Raw genomic sequence first — 16,737 nt, forward strand, 5'->3', positions numbered from 1 at the left:
CATCGAGATGTGTAGGTACACATATTTCTAACTGTTTGCATCAGAAATTCTGGCAGAGAACTTGTACCAGTACTCTCTGTGGAGCTAAACGGGTGAGCAATTAAGCAGTGTCTGTAGAGGGTGATTGCCTTTGGCATTCCTGACTGCAGGTGTGGCATGCAGGGCTCACTCACTGGAACCTTCAGTGAATCCATATGGCAGAAGAGCCCTATAAACATAATGAATGTGGGAAAAGCTCCCACTGGAGTTTTGCATTGCTGCTCCCCCCAGTCACTTACTGTGTTCTGCTCTGGTTTTCCTTCATCCAGGCTGCACCTTGTGTTTCTCCCTACCCTGCCTTACACCTGCAATATCCAGACAATGCTGTTCCATTTACTTTCCTTCAAAAAAATAAAACTTCCAGAACCAAATTGTTACTTGAAGCAACCTTCCATCACTCCTGCCATGTCCTACAAACATCTTGTGTGTTTGTATTTGCATTGATCCTTCACTTCCTATAGGTTGTAAATTCCTGAGGAAGAAAGTTTTATGCTGCCTCATTTCATGCTACAAATGGTGCTAAGCACACTGGAGATGTTAGTGACGGGCTAACACGTGCCATGTTTATTAGAGAGCAAAATGCAAAAGGTAGAAGTCACTGGGGTTTCTTTTTTACCTCTATCACAGTAACAGTCTTGGGCCAGCACACATATACATACATGAAGTTTGGTTTACTGCTGGCTGCTACCAAAACCCTCAGTGTTCTCAGCATCCCTCTATAACAACAGAAAGAACATGGGGATTTTATAGAGGTTTTTAGCAATGGGCCACAAGTGCTACAGGAGTTCTCTGAAAGGTTCACATTCCCAGCATATTAACTACAGTGGAGTCCAAAATTGGCCATTCCTTAAAAGTACCTTCTCCTTGCCTTGTTTCTTCTACCTGTTATCTACGTATTGCACATTCTTCAGGGAAGTCATCAGGGCTGTATTGTGAAGAATATGCGAATTACAGACATAAAATCTAACCGAAACTTCATGGACTGAAGTACACGCTGGACAAGAGCAGGCCAGCAGGAGGAAAATTCATGTTCCTCAGGGGCTTTGCTGATCATAGCTTGTGTAAAACAAATGCAAATGTGCTGACCATTATCTTGCAGTATGGTGAGGTCCAAAAATCCATGGAGAGTGCAGTAAGAATGAGCATCTACCTCAAGATTGGAAGAAAAGCAGGTATGTTAAAGTGGAATATCCTAAGACTCTTTTTTGTTTCTTCTGGAAGCTGTTGCATCTGGAAGAATCAAGTGTATAGATTTGTGATGCTATGATAATGCAGAATGCCCTAGTGGTTGACCTGCAGGCCAGCTTCCCTAGTTAGGGAAAGGGCACTATAATCAAAGTATTAGTTAATTAAATTCATCCTGACATCTTTTGATTTTTCAGTCGTGTTAAAAATAAAATTATAAAAGAAAAATAAAATTAAAAAATCATGAATTAATCTCAAAATATGTTAAGGCTGGCTGAATCACAGTAATGAAATTTCTGCTCAGTTTCAATGCTGGACATTGAAAATCTGCTTTTCTTTTTGAAGAAAAAAATAGATTTTCAGTTTATCTTAGGAATCCAATAGCGTGTTTTTAAAAAAGTAAAAAAGAGCCTTATAATGACAACTAATAATAGTGAAAGATTTAGAAAAATGGATTTTTTTCTAGTATTGAAGGAATATTTGAACAGTGTACTGAAGAGTGCTTGAGTAGCATGTTGTCAATAAACAATTTTAATATTAAAGCATCAAATGGCAAACAAAAATGCAAACTTTTAAATCAAGTACCATGAGCACTATTCTTCTGAAAAGTTGAACTAATTGGAAAATATTTTATTTTGTAAAACCCCTTAGAGAAGATCAATCACCCTATGTTACCTAAATATAACTCAACCGTTATTTTCATATTATAACTCCTAAAAATTATACACGGAATATCAAGATGAGTAGGTATTATTAAAACTAGCTTTAAATTAATTCTATTTTCCTGGATGCTTTAATATAGGAAAGGAAACTCTTTGAAACAAATTCCATGCATTTTAAAGTCAGTCTATGAGAATCTTCCTTTTAAATTGAAGACCCGCATTCTTCCTAGTGAAAATGCCCCCTAAACAACAGAAGTTACCAAATTGAATCATAGAATCATAGAATAGTTAGGGTCGGAAAGGACCTTAACACCATCTAGTTTCACCCCCCCGCCCGCCATGGGCGGGGACACCTCACACTAAACCATGTCACCCAAAGCTCTGTCCAACCTGGCCTTGAACACAGTCAGGGATGGAGCATTCACAACTTCCCTGGGCAACCCATTCCAGTGCTTCACCACCCTTACAGTAAAGAACTTCTTCCTTATATCCAGTCTAAACGTCTCCATGCAGCCTTCTCTTCTCCAGGCTGAGCAGCCCCAACCTTCTCAGCCTATCTTCATATAGGAGGTGCTCCAGCCCTCTGATAATCCTCGTGGCCCTCCTCTGGACTTATTCCAACAGTTCCATGTCCTTTTTATGTTGAGGGCACCAGAATTGTATGTGATACTCCAAGTGAGGTCTCATGAGAGCAAAGTAGAGGAGCAGGATCACCTCCTTTGACCTGCTAGTCGCTCTCCTTTTGATGCAGCCCAGGATATGGTTGCATTTCATAAGTATCTATTTTAAAGAACTTAAAAAGATAAAGCCAGCATACCACGTTATGGACCTGGGAAGTTATCAGAAGCATGCAAGAAAAAGCTTCCTATCAAATAAATTGCTTCTAAGGTTCAAAAATATTTAGGAAAAACAATACAAAATTACACTATAATAAAATTAATCCATTATGTTTGTTTAGCATCTAATTTTGAAATATTCAGCTGTAAGTTTACCTTGACATTTTTAAATTCCAGACCTTGGAATATACAAAAGAAAGTAAGTTCACATCTTGAATTATTAGCTACTTGATATAGAAACAAGGTTGAATGAATGAAATGAAAACTCAGATTTTATTTCTTTTCTTTAGCTGCTGCTAAAGGCAAAATTACAGGACTTTCTAAAGTGCTGTATGTTTTAAAAAATACATGGCAAATGTGACAAATCAACAAGATCAAATTTTGAAAAAGATGAGAATATTGTTGTTGTTTCAGTAGCATTCCCTGCTGTCTCACTTTCCACAAAAGGACATACTTAGAGAAAATCAAGAAAATGGAAGAAAACATCTCAGAATAAAGCCATCTACTGAAGCTCAGTTACAGTATGGATTCATTCATAAGAATTAACATCAGACTTATTAAGAAGATTACTTTCTTTAATTTGCATAATATAACTCTGGGTGGGGGAAGCGAGGGAAAGGAAGGAATTAAAACAAAAAAGCAAAACATAACAATGGGAAAACAAAAAACCACACAAACCCCCCCAGCAACCTACTGCAGCTTTAATTCACCGCAGCACAACTCTTTGTGTTACAAGGATCTTGCTCCGTTGCTGTCAAGGTTGCAGTACTGTTAAGCTAAGGGAATACAAAAATGAATCAGGTTATTTTTCTGTAATATATGTGTATAAAGAATCTGATATCTAAGTCATACAATTCTCAGTCTGTCTTGTGTACTAGGAATTATTTTAAGAAGTGTGAAAGGAATTGCAGAATATAAACGAAGTTTCCAATCTGAGCTTTCGTCATCCTTTTTGTAGAAGATGGTTTATGGGAGCTTTTGATCTTCACTATGAACATCAACTAATGTTTACTTCTTAGGCTTGGGTTTTTCCCCCCTCCATATGTTTCCAATTCATTGCAGATCATGCTTTGTTTCCAGAAGTCTTCAGATACTCAATCTTTACTTTCACAAAGCAAAGTCATTCTGTATTGTCTTCTTGATCTTTTATCAACAGTGCAAAGTTAATCCCTCTTTAAGAATTTTAGTAGCATAGAGATTTTGAAACAGTAGCAAATAAATCCAACAAAAACAGACTTATTTTTGTATGTTGAGTGTCCGTATTCCCTCTAAGACACCTCATCTAAAAGATGTTTGTCTTCAAGTTCAAAAATATAATCTTTTTTGTTTCAGTCCTTTTATATTTTATATTAATGTACTTACTTCATTTTCAGCTAAACTAGACTATACACCCAGCCATAATCTGAAAATGAATTATTGGTTTGAAGAGGATAACAAGAGAGAACTGTAATGTGGCTCCTTTCCTAGAGCCTTTCATGATGTCCTTCAGCTTAAAACTTTCATTCTTTTTTTTAGGGGTTTGATCCAATGACAGAAATTGCAACACATTTATTGCATTAAATCTGAACCAACTGCTAGCTGAGTCATCAGTATGTTTATGAGTTTTCAGCACAAGGTATTAAAAAAGAAAACCATGGCTCTTCAATTTAAAAATGCTATAGTGAAACCTGTTCGTTAAATATATAAGTATCCTAAGAAAAGCACACACTGGAAATGATGAAATACCAAAGCACTAGGTATAAATTTCTCCTCCATTTGAGTATACCTAAACAAGACTTATATTCCAGTATGTTTAAGAGCCTTCTTTTTTATGATGAGCAAAATCTAAAATCCTAAATTCTCCCAAAATTTAGATGCTTAAGATTGGAATTTTATTTTTTTCTGTGTTGTGTCTTCTCATCCATTGCAGCACTGCACCTGAATCCCTGTTGCTTAAGCATAAGAAAAAGAAAAAAACAGCACTTTTTGTTCTTTGCTTGAGCAGCCTCCTTACAACCCACATTTTCAGTAAGCAGAAGCTGGCTCTGCAGGTACATAGCTCAGTTCTTTACAGCCTCAAACAGGTTTTCCACTTCAGATGGCAAAGACAGCTATTATTTATCTTAAAAACATTGCAGTGAAATTCGTTCACTGCAAAGACAAACACATAACCAGTTAAATACTTTTTAAAAATGAGTGTCAAAATCTCAGAGCTACTGACTATTCCTAAATTTAAGTACGGACTTTGCAACACGGAAAAAATTAATTTATAAAGCCTTAAATCTTATAGGTCTTATCAATCTTATGGATTCACATTCATTTTTTAGTTGGGACTTGATCACATGAGTTATTCCAGTTGTAATTCAGCCTTTGTAACATCATTGCATCCTATTCTTCAGCTTTAACTTGAAATAAATGTTTTGCAATAGAAAACAAAATAGGTAATCAAACTCCACTCACTGAATTACCCTCCTGGTTTTCTCAAGGCACTCCAGTCTTACTGTTAACACTCCTTTGGATAAAAATATGTTGCTAATGGACTTTTGTGTTACATGCAGAACTGATCATAGGTGCAACACTAAGTAAATAAAAATATATTTTATGAGTATGACCACCTTTCTCAACTATGCTGAAACTACAGAATCTTAACACAGATAGCTGCTTTTTCATGTAAGCTGATGAAGCTTCCAGCAGCCCTGAGGGAAATTTAAATGTTAATGTTAAGGGTATTTCTTTTTTCAACAATGGAGAAAAGAAAAGCACAAAAGCATTCTTGATGGCTTATATCAAAGGGAGGATTTCAGAATTAACTATAAAATATGCCTTCCAAACAACATCAGTGACAATTTAATATTTAAAGTAGGTTTAAAGTATTACGCTGATGATTAAAATCAGAATGTGAAGAAGATAATATTTATCGGAAACATTTTCATTCCTAGACAGATTATCTCTGGTCGTGAAACAGTGCTGGAAAGTGAAGTTCTTTGTTTCATGAAGAGCAGTCTGTTTCAAAGCAAAATTAGTGCCTTCTCTGTCCTACTATTGACCTCGACTTTGACCTGGCTGGACCACCCTTACTAGAATAGGAGGTAATAAAGTCCCCAGGCTGGCTCAGCCTTAGGTCTCAGTTAAGCAGAGACTATCAATCATGCAAAATTAAGTGTAGCAGTTTTGTGATGTGGACATTTACTAGGAACTGAACTGAGATCACCAAACACTATTCATTTACCTTTCCAAGAAATACTTAAATGAACACCAAGACACTAAAGTAACATTTCTGAAGTTTAACACAATTGTTGGATGATATAGCAATCTGATTCAAGAAATTAGTGAAATTTTATTATACTGAAATTTACTGTTTAAAAGTTAAAAAGAAAAAATTTGCTTTAAAACAAGTTTTATCATACTGCATGCAATAAAGAAATATAACAAGAGAAATTTAGTCATTAATTATTTGTACTTTTTATATTTAAATTATCATGAAAATTTAAAGAAAAATAAAATCAAAACATAATGCAAAACCAATACTTTAAAATTGAATTTTTGAAACTTTTAATGCTTTGATTGCAAGTATGATACAGCAAAATGCAGCAGACTAATCACATATCACCTAACATTATTCAGGCTTTATTATTTTTGTCCATTAAAAACTCTCAGAGAGCTGACAAGCTCTCTAGCAGTCAAGACCAGGAAGAATGCTTTTTTATTATCATTAATGTAGTACCTAGAAGTCCCCCAATGATGCAGATCCTATTACTTTCAGAGACGCCTGAAGTTTGAGAACTTGTTCATCTCACAGAGTTTATCTTTCCACATAGAAAATAAAACTTGCAAAGTGAGGGGGCTGAGGAAGAAACAAGGACAGCAAAATGTGGTTACTTTGCAGGGCTGACAACATAAGGCAGCATAGTGCAGGTCCTTCACAGTCAGATGGGATTGTATCTCCTAAAAGACGTGGTTACAAAATGTTTTCCTGTAAGATGGCATGTGTGTAAAGGAGGCACACTGGCATGCCTGGACACAGCGTACTCTTCCCACATATGCAGGTCAGAGGAGACCTTTCAAAAGGAAGACCTAGTTACACAGAATATTTGCGTTTGCTGGCAGAGGACTTCTCACAAATCTGCTCTGCTGGGCAGTGTCTGGGGAGCAGGAGGAACACCATTTCTTCCATCCTGTCTCATCTCAGGATCTGGCCATACTCTGTTTTCATACATTCTTTAGCCAGGGAAACAGTTTCTTTAGCTTATCTTCTCAGTCAGAAAGTCTATAAACAGATTTAAATAGACGCTCAGTTTCTGAAAGAAGCTTTTGCATTCCCCAGAAAATAGCCTTGCCATCCACAGTGGGGTCATGACCCCCAGGTTGGGAATCAGCAATACTGAAGATATCCTGTGTCAGTCCCATGTGGCTCAGCACTGCTGAAGGCTTCTGTCTTATTATTCTCACACCTCTGGTGGAGAGATGGATGAGTCCCCTAGTATTGATTGGCATGCCTCATTTCACTACTGGGTTTCTTAAATTCTATTTGCTGAGAGTTTTGGAACAGTTGAAGTGCAGAAGCGGTTCTATGTAGGAATTCCTTCTCGGGATGCCACCCAAGAAACATGTCTTTCACCATGAATGATACGAAGAGTTTTATTAACGATGGATATCAGATCATTCTCTCTCTGCCCTAAAAACAACTGACATTGTCCTATGCTATGCTTTGTAATCCTACAAAAATTGGTTTTCTTCAATCTTTATCTGTAAGTTTAATCAAAAAAGAAAACAATCAAGCAACTCTTCTCCAATAGCTAAAATTTCCCATTTAACATTTTCAGGTATTCAAGTCAAAAGAATAAATTTATAACATAGTTCCTTTCTTTTGAAAAAGAAGTGGGTGAGGGAGGCTGCTGTTGAATTTAACAAAGCAGCATGTGATTTGGCAGCCAAAAGGCTGATGCCATCAGGAGCTTTTCAAACTTGTTTGCGGAGAAATCAAGATGATACCGCTTTGGCAGGATGCCTTTCTGACAGAGTGAATGAACAACTTGATTTCAGGGCTTGGTCAGCTTTGTTGCACTAGTACCTTCATTCTTTATTTTCTAATGCTCTGGTGAAACTAGAAAAATAATTTTATAAATTCCTAGTTTTGTTAAAACATATTAAACTATCTTAACTCCATCTAGTATAATTATCCTGCTGGCTTTCCTTAACATTTAGCCTTTTGATTAGTGCTGATATCAAGTTGGTTAAAACAACAGTAGTGGTTACAATGTTACAAAATTCAGTACTAATTGCATTTTACTAATTCAGTCTCCTTTTAACATTTTCTGTGTGTAATTTCACATACTCCTAAAATGCAAGGCAAAACCCTAAGCAGATGGATTACACAGTCCTGCGCTGCGAGCTCCGTGTTTCATAAGTACAGCTGGAAAACTCAGATCCACAGGGCCAGTTACGGACCTAGTTCAACTGGATAGGTCTGTCCAGATGTGACCATGTTGCAGGACTGGGGAGTATTTGTTTCACTGATTGAGGCTGATGGAAAGGAGGAAAGGAGATTAAAAATCCTCCAGTCTCCTTCACCAAAAATGTATCCAATCCACACTATAGGCAGACTTAAATCTCTCAAATTAAGGGAATAACTCACAACCTTTAAGTGGCCCAATCACTATAGGTGGATGAAGGCACAAATTTTCTCAATGGGTTCCAGAGATCTTTCTTGACAGCAGCATAATGCAGAGCTAGAAATCTTGGATTTCTTTCCATTGCGTAAGTCTGATCACAGTCTCTTTGAGTCTTGTCAAGCCTTTACAATTAATTTTTCTCTTTCCCTCTTGGTTGCTCATCATAGTCTGCCTGCCCCCCACTCACAATACAGACATTCTTATTCCACTTCTGCTTATGTCTCTGATTCTCATCCCAGTATTACATAACTAAAATAGAAAGATAAATGGGAATATATTATGCCACGATACATGAATGTTAAATGCATTTTGTAAAGACAAGGAGGCTTGGTATCTCAGCTAGAAACCAACGTTTTAAAACTGGCTATTTTGAGACTGTACATCAAGATTAATGGTATTTATCATGGGTAATTTTTAAATTATTAGTTGTTCCCTTATGACAACCTAAGATAAGTTGAAAGCACTGTATGTTTGAATTTGGTGGTGAAAAAGGAGTCAACGTTTGTATGGTATGCTTATGCCTTTTAATTCTAAATCACAAAGTGGCATTTCATATAATCAACATGTTGTCCTATGAATTCTTTCTACATTTGATATTAAATTATAAGTAAATAAAATTGTGTTCATTGTGTTCAAGTTAATAATGTATCATTTAGATTTGAGTAGTTTATTCTAGACCTGAGTCATATTATTCCATTGTTCATATTCTCATTTGCAAATCCCAGTCCTGCAGCTGTCTCAGAGAAAATGAAGCTACTAACAGATTATAATAGATAGATAGACTTGACTGATGTGGATATGCCTTTACAGGAACATACATTTCACTCATGTGATCTCACTACAGTTACCAGTAAAGACTCTTTGCAGCCTTCCACCTTCCCCCTTCATTTCAATAAGGAAAAATAGTATGAAATTCTAGATTATCATGCCCTGCATTCCCTCATCAACCTGCTCTGGTGTAGTGCCTATGCATGCATACAGTAGAACTTAGAGGTAATGTAAACAAAGAGTAACTTTTCTTTACGATCTATATAAGGGCATTCAGGGTTTCATGGGTCTAGTATCATAAAATTCCTTTCAGATAGGAAGATAGAGTGTTCACTAGAATCATGTAATTGATAGACATGCAAGTTGTCAGGTGCAATCTTGGCCTGACTCCAGGATGTTAAAGTTTTTAAAAAATCAGGCAATTTATTTTCAAGCATTTTCTTGTTCTCCTCTGTTCTATATATGGGAATGAAAAGTGTCACCCATTGCACATACCGTTTACATTCAGTGTGCTCATCAGGTCTTTCTTCTCAGGGAACAATGGGAAAAATACCACAATAGGAAACCCTCTAAAGTAAAACTACGCTCAATAACATCAAGCTGAGATGCAGCACTTTCACTGCTTTTATTTTCCTCCATTCTTAGTAATGTAATAACACTAGGCATTACAGAACTCACACATTATGGAGCATGATTGAAAAGCTCTGGGTATATGAGAATTAATCTTCTTTTATCATGACAGACTAGCATATTAAAAATGGTCCCACTTGTATAACTACTGAAAATTGCTTTTGGAAATCAGTCAAGTAAAAGAGGTTCAAAAATTCTTTTTGAAAACTACACGAGAACAGAAAATCTGAAAGGTATGCAAAGTATGAGAAGAAAGATATTTCATATGTATTGTGATTATCAGGAATAGATTCTGCAGAAAATAGGATGTGGCAAAGAAAATATGTACTGCACTGCTTCTAAATGGGTGGTTACAAAATTATCTAGTAAAATAAATATATGTGGCAAATGACACATACCTATTTAATGACACTTTGAGTTCATGTGAAGTTTGGCAGTGTAATAAAAGTCTTATCTCTTGCCTGCACTGTTATTGCACAGATTTAAACTGCTGTCTCAGAGGCAGTTTTATTATCTTTTTCAATCTCTCCCATAAAAGTGAGACTTGATTTGCTCAGCATGAGAACAGATCAATAAAAGCTGAGTTATACAGCAGATTAGATCACTAACTCAAGAGATCAAAGATGTTAAATACAAGTTGTATAGGAACAATTAGACCAAAAGTTCAGTTCAAATATACTGTACTTACTTGTATAAATCTCAAAAGAAATATCATCCTGATACGAAAAAATAGTTTAAATATTGTCAGTTTTGTTTGTTTTATCTAGAAAAAATAGAAAGAGCATTGTTTCTGAAAAGACAAAGACACAATTTCTAATGAAATATAAGATTATTTTAGCGCTTGATTATTTTAGGTAATTCTTCTCGTTATCATAACAGAAATCTGTTTGAATTTAATCTTCTAGATTCTAAAAAGGCATTCAAATTAAAAGGTAACAATATTCAACAAAGAAAGATTCCCGATTTCTGTAATGTCTTTGAGGTGCAAGCAATATCTTGAACAAGGATCTCTAGATTTCTATATGCTTTAAATATACCTTTTTCTAAATAAGGAGTCTATTTAAAAAAAAGATCCTACTCAGCAAAGAGGTATTAGTTAATTTATATTAGTTACTTAGAGGTTCACAAGGAGTTAATTAATAGAGACATTACCTTTAGGAACTAGAACACAAATTAATCCACAGGATATGCACAGACACATTCAAGGGTTAGTATGCGACGCATAACATAAATTCATGTCAATGGATGATTTGGATTAAACATCTCTATTTAGCTATACCATAGAGGTATCGGTATCATGAAATGACTCATATTGTTGTGGTCATATTAGTTTAAAAATTTGCCACAGTATTATAGCTTAGAAGTTGATTCTTTTCTTGATAAACTTACGCATTTTCAACTCATTCTAACGTAAGTTTCATTTAGGGCTGAACAGCTCTTTTTATTTCCACTTCAGTGTAATACCATTCCTACAAGCAAAATGAAACACAAACTTTCTTCTTTGCTTGAGGTTCTTTGTTGATTTAAGAAAGAAAAAAAATGAATGGTTATGTCAGGTGATTCTCTAAAACTAAGGATTCAGAGCCTAATTCGAATACTGATTCCGATTACTATTGTCATAAATTGCAAGGGAAAAAAAAATTAAAAAAAAACCAAACTCTGACTGATTTAACTAAAAATGCAATGGTAACTTGAAGGCAGAGTCCTGGGACTAGTCTGCAGTTTCTTTTGTCACATAGTCATACTGCAGATGTTTGAAAAGCAGAACTGGAGCACCATAATTTTTGAGCCTTTAAAATTCTTAGACATGGTGTAGACAAACAATACTTTAATAGAAAAAATAATTTGGAATAGTCACTTTAAGATAAGGAATTTATATATTGATTATTTTCTGTAATTATTGTTAATCATATAGCTGATTAACTTACTTATACAGACATATTTCAGTTACTTAATACAAAAATCAGAAAAGTTTTTTAAGACAAACAAGTTTCATTTTAGTATTAATTAATATCACACTAAATATATGTGCTACAAATTTTATGAGTTATAACATAAAGCAGACATACCTTGAACTACTTTAACTTCTATGAATTATTGTTTCCATATTTTTTTTAGGCTTTGCCTACTGTTGTTGACTTTCATAAGTATATGAGAAAGAAGGCACTTAATGGACCCACTCTCAGATTCTTCTGAGGTAAAGAAAAAAAAAATTTATCACACTCTTTCTGGTATATATGGCAGATGATAAATGCCAGGGCACAACTGAAAACAAAGTAATTTCTGAATGCCCTACATTTGTCTCCTTTTTTAGAAACTCCATTTGATTTATTTAACTCCTGTATGTTCTCACTTTGGCATGAAACAATTCCCATCAGCAACCCCCTTCTTCTCAAGTTGATTAATAGTGGAGGTACCCCTTGAAGACTCTTACATGTTATATGTCCATCTTACTGCAGCCCTCATGACAAATCAAGGTCACTAAGGAAAGGCTGAGCGCTTTGCATAGGAAGACTGTAACCTCTCTTACAAGGGCTAATCTGCCTATTGTTTTTAGGGAAAAAAAGAAAAATCAGAGGATGCTGACAGTGTTTCAGATATTGAACAGCTTTCACTATTTTAGCATTTTCAAATAAAGCTTCAAGTGATACAAATTGCTTTTTGGGTGCTAGCTATCATCTCCCTGGTTTACTCTGTATTCTGTTTCAGCTGGGATATGACACACACAGACATCAAGTTGATAAGTTTGGTTTATTTCTTCCTGTTGGTAGATGAAGATTCAATGTCTGCTCTGTAACCCTTAGACATATCAGTTGTTTTCAATACTGTAAATCACATTTTGCTGATGGCTGCATGCCCTAAAAGGATTGGACAATGCTATTTTTCAATATCTGAACAAAATTTGGTAATACTGAAGTTATGGTAGATTTTCGGGAAGTGTCTTGTGGCATGGTGGAGGTAATTATATATTCAAAGACTATATGTACTGTTAGGCATCTCAGGATGAATTAAAGAATACACCAGTATCTGAGTCAGTTTTCTTCTATACGCATCTGTCCAGGAGTCTGTTGAATGTCCTACTGGAGATTCTTTCTGAAAGTGGATCTTGCCATTACTGCTAATAATTTTTCACCTCCAAAGGATTTAAACACACTCCGTAAAGAGCTGCAATTTCAAATCCTATAGAATAAAACAGTACAACACTAGTAAGCTATTGAGAGAAGTAGTTTATAGCTTGCTGAGAGAATACAAAAATGAATGCTTCATAACCTAGAATGAGTAGCCCATACTAATGGGCTAGATACAGCTCAGTGAAAATGTTTCCTTCTCCAACCAGTCAGGGAGATAAAAATTTTGCATTCTCATATCAACAGCAGGGAATAATGTAGCATCAGTTCTAAATTTCATCATTCTATTGACCAGGTAATATCCCAGTTGTGCAAATAAACCCACCTCACAGTATCGACAAAATAATTTTGTCTCCTGGAAGACTGGGTAGTCACCCCTAGTTTTATCAACTGGGGAATGTTATGCTCATTATAAACTTGATTATGCTCAGGTTACTGAAAAGGAGTGTTTCCCAGTGGCGGAGGGCATAGGTGACTGTTCTGCCAGTGATTATTATGTTCTGAGGGTCAATCAAATTGTACTTTACTTAAGTATCAATTATGATAATTACATTCAAACTATTTGTATTAAGATATTTATACTTTAATTGAAAGAAAAATTTTGCAAAAATTAGGATGCAAGATCTTTCTCCAAATCATAGTAAACAGGAGATGAATGTAGACAGGCAACCACACAGTACAAGCAGAATGCAGTGACTGAGATCATCCTATTATTCTATCCTGTAGAAGTTTTCTCCTGACATATTTCCAGGGCTTTTTACCCGGAAAAGGTAAAAGAATAGGTAGAGAATAATGGCATTTCACAGTTTCACCGACTAGATAAAAGTGAGAGATGATGGTGGTAGGTATTGTAGTGGAGAGAATATTCATTTAAGTAATGACCAATTACATGCAGGTTATTGCCCCAAAGGAAACAGCTGAAAGCAGTGCTGTGGGTGTTCCATCTTCCCGTGTCAGAATGCTGAATGCTTTTAATTGAATCTAGTGTGAAAGCAGCTGAAGAGAAACACCTTTCATGTTAGAAAATATGCCATTATGTCAGTTTTCTGGAAGTCTTGTGGAAAAGAAATGGAAATGCAAACTCTCAGCTACTTTGATAATTATTATATAACACATTCGATACATTTGAACTGAATTGCTAAAAATGCATCTTGAATTGATAAAGAAACTGAAACTGCTTCAGTTTGTATGGAGAAATAAGAATCAAAATAACTGTTTACAAAACATAAATTAAGTCACAAGTGTACACAAATTAGGTCATTGAATATTGAACTAATTGCCTTGAAAAAAAGTTCATACTAAATGTGATATTTGCCAAACATAGAGGATTTAGTTATGCAATTAGAACTGACAGAAAATGACTGAACTAATTAAACTAGAGCTCTGTAAGCAATTTATCTCATTAAATGTTTTACAGTTATACATCTGCATCAAAGTTATTTTGTGTTTAGTTTAAATAATAATAAAGGAGGGAAAATCAAGGTTAATTGGCATTTTAATAATGAGCATCTCAATTAAAATTATCTACAGAAAAGACTTCCCTTGCAAATAATTACAACATGCTTTCTATTTATTCTGCAGTTTGAAGAACAGATTGAAAGCAAATTTGATAGATTACTTCAGTGTGAGTTCCATCATGTGTATCGATGGAAGTATACAATCCACTTTTATTATTAACCTCTTATCACCTCCATAATTGTTGTTAGTGGTGAAGACTGCTCTCATGCAATTTATAAAGACAGCTGTGTGATTCTGGATGGCTATTCCACTGGATGGGAGAAAAATCCACTATCTCTGCATGAAAACTAAGTGAAGATAGTGAAAGATTAGGCTACAGATGTGCAGAACAACTTTCTAAACCTGCTTAAACAGATTGGGTCACAGTCTTGATTGACCTTGTGACTTGCCATGACAGTTGTCAAAGATGATGATCTAAAGTGCCTTTCCAACCCTAACCATTCTATGATTCTATGATTCTATGTTTTGGGTCAGATGCAAAATGCACATTTTGATACATTCTCATTTTCTGTGAAAACAATGCTTGCTTTTCAGTATTATCTGGTTGGCCATGTATTATGGGCAATAATGCAGACATAAGCCAGACACCAGCTCTGGTATCTGTTGGGTGCAGAACATACTTCAGCAGCTTGCCAGGTAGATTTCCACTGCTCCATATGATTAACAACTGGAGAAAAAAAAAAAAACAGTCATGATCCTGGTATACAAAATGGACTCAGATTTGTGTCATATCTTCTAGGTGGCTGATGATTTCATTTCTGTGCTTTTCCCTTCTACTACTGTATCTTATGATACAGAGAAAACTCCAGGAACAAACTTGCCAACAGTTTTCAAGCTGACAAGCAGGTATTCTTTATTGCGGCGCCGGGAGACATGGGGGATAGCCCCTCCTAACGTGTGTCCCCGTATTGCTACACAAGCCGTCCTTTTATAGCCACTGGGCATACATACATATTCATGAGGCTACGTATGGATTACATCGTTTTCCAGAGAGTTCCTCGCATGCGTACAGAATTGTGGTGGTGGTCTCTGAGGGTCGTTTATTTCCTCCAACAATCTTCATCACTTCTGGCAGCCTTTGAAGCACGCGCAGTAGATGCTCATACCAGTTTAATTGGTTCATTAGCACCAGAAACATAATAATGCTCCTATCCACCTTCTTATCAGTTAGTTTAACTGTAGCCCATCCTGGACACCTGCAGTTCCCAGATACTCCCCATCCTGTGTCCTGTTCTTCTAAACTGTTTTTTCTTCAAACTATGTCAACTATAACAATTTATCTTGTGAGAATTCTCGGTATGTTCTCTAGCTGCACTCTATTTTTCTATGTATCAGGCACCTCAGTAATTTTCCATTGCTACTGTTACAAAGCCTTCAAACTTAACATTACTTAAAACTAATTCTAAAGATTTCTATATTCTATTTTGTGATTTTGTGCCCCCCTTTGTCTCAAATTCCCCCCTTTTTCTATCCTTTTGCAAATTCTTTTGCCGCCTTTTTTCATATATTCCCATTACCATCAAAAGTCTTTTTGAAATAACTTCCCGTTTCTACTTGGTGCTTAATTTCATTCCTTTTCCAACCTTCATAATTTATCATAGACCGTTTACAACACCAGAGGGAACATTGTATCATACCACAAGTAATCAATATCAAAATAAGTAACATCAATATTCCTGCAACCAGTTGCCTCAACCAGGAGAGATTGGGTAACCAAGTTAACTTTTTCCATATTTCTTCAAAACCCCAGGAGGTGTCATCCATGGTCATTTCATGAAATATCTTAGTTTGTTTCCAAATTTCCTCCAGATCTGTTTCCATTCTGCCACTTTGATCTATATAGGAACAACAGCTTTCATTGGTTATGGAACAAACCCCTCCTTGTGTTGCCAGTAACATGTCTAGAGCCATTCGGTTCTGTAATACCACTTTAGACAGGCTGGTTATCTCTTATTGTTCTGCCTGAATTATATCAATGTTTTTACATTCCATTTCCTCTATGGTTGCTGAGATATTTACAATTGCCTTTTCTAATTCACTTACTCCCAAAAATGGAATTAGCCCTCTTACAAAACTATGAAATGCGCTGTGCCGCTCAATAATACGGTTAAACCCTCACTTAATCCGTCTAGCGAAACTTCTAATCCAGGTCCCGGAAGGATACCTGTCGATAACAGTAAAATTGGGTATTACAGCACCTAAGGTGCATGCCCCCTTCCAGTTGGGGGGTAGAGTCTTATAAGCATTTTTTCCACATAACCAATACCATCCTTTCCCTTTAGGAACAGGCCACCACTGAACTATGATACCATCTATATTA

At 35.8% G+C, this 16,737-nt stretch overlaps 1 long non-coding RNA gene across 1 annotated transcript; it reads right to left on the reverse strand.

Moving 5' to 3' along the window:
• Positions 1-6,229: 6,229 nt before the first annotated feature.
• LOC133277490 (uncharacterized) lies at positions 6,230-15,066 on the reverse strand. Its single transcript, XR_009746223.1, has 2 exons — positions 14,915-15,066; positions 6,230-6,968 (listed from the first exon to the last, which is right to left on the reverse strand). It is a non-coding gene; the product is annotated as an uncharacterized LOC133277490 (long non-coding RNA).
• Positions 15,067-16,737: the final 1,671 nt, after the last annotated feature.

The sequence above is a fragment of the Pezoporus flaviventris genome, unplaced genomic scaffold (genome assembly GCF_033815535.1).
Source record: "Pezoporus flaviventris isolate CSIRO_AGI_PZ_B2104156 unplaced genomic scaffold, CSIRO_AGI_Pfla_v1 ptg000057l, whole genome shotgun sequence".
Classification (NCBI taxonomy): domain Eukaryota; kingdom Metazoa; phylum Chordata; class Aves; order Psittaciformes; family Psittacidae; genus Pezoporus; species Pezoporus flaviventris.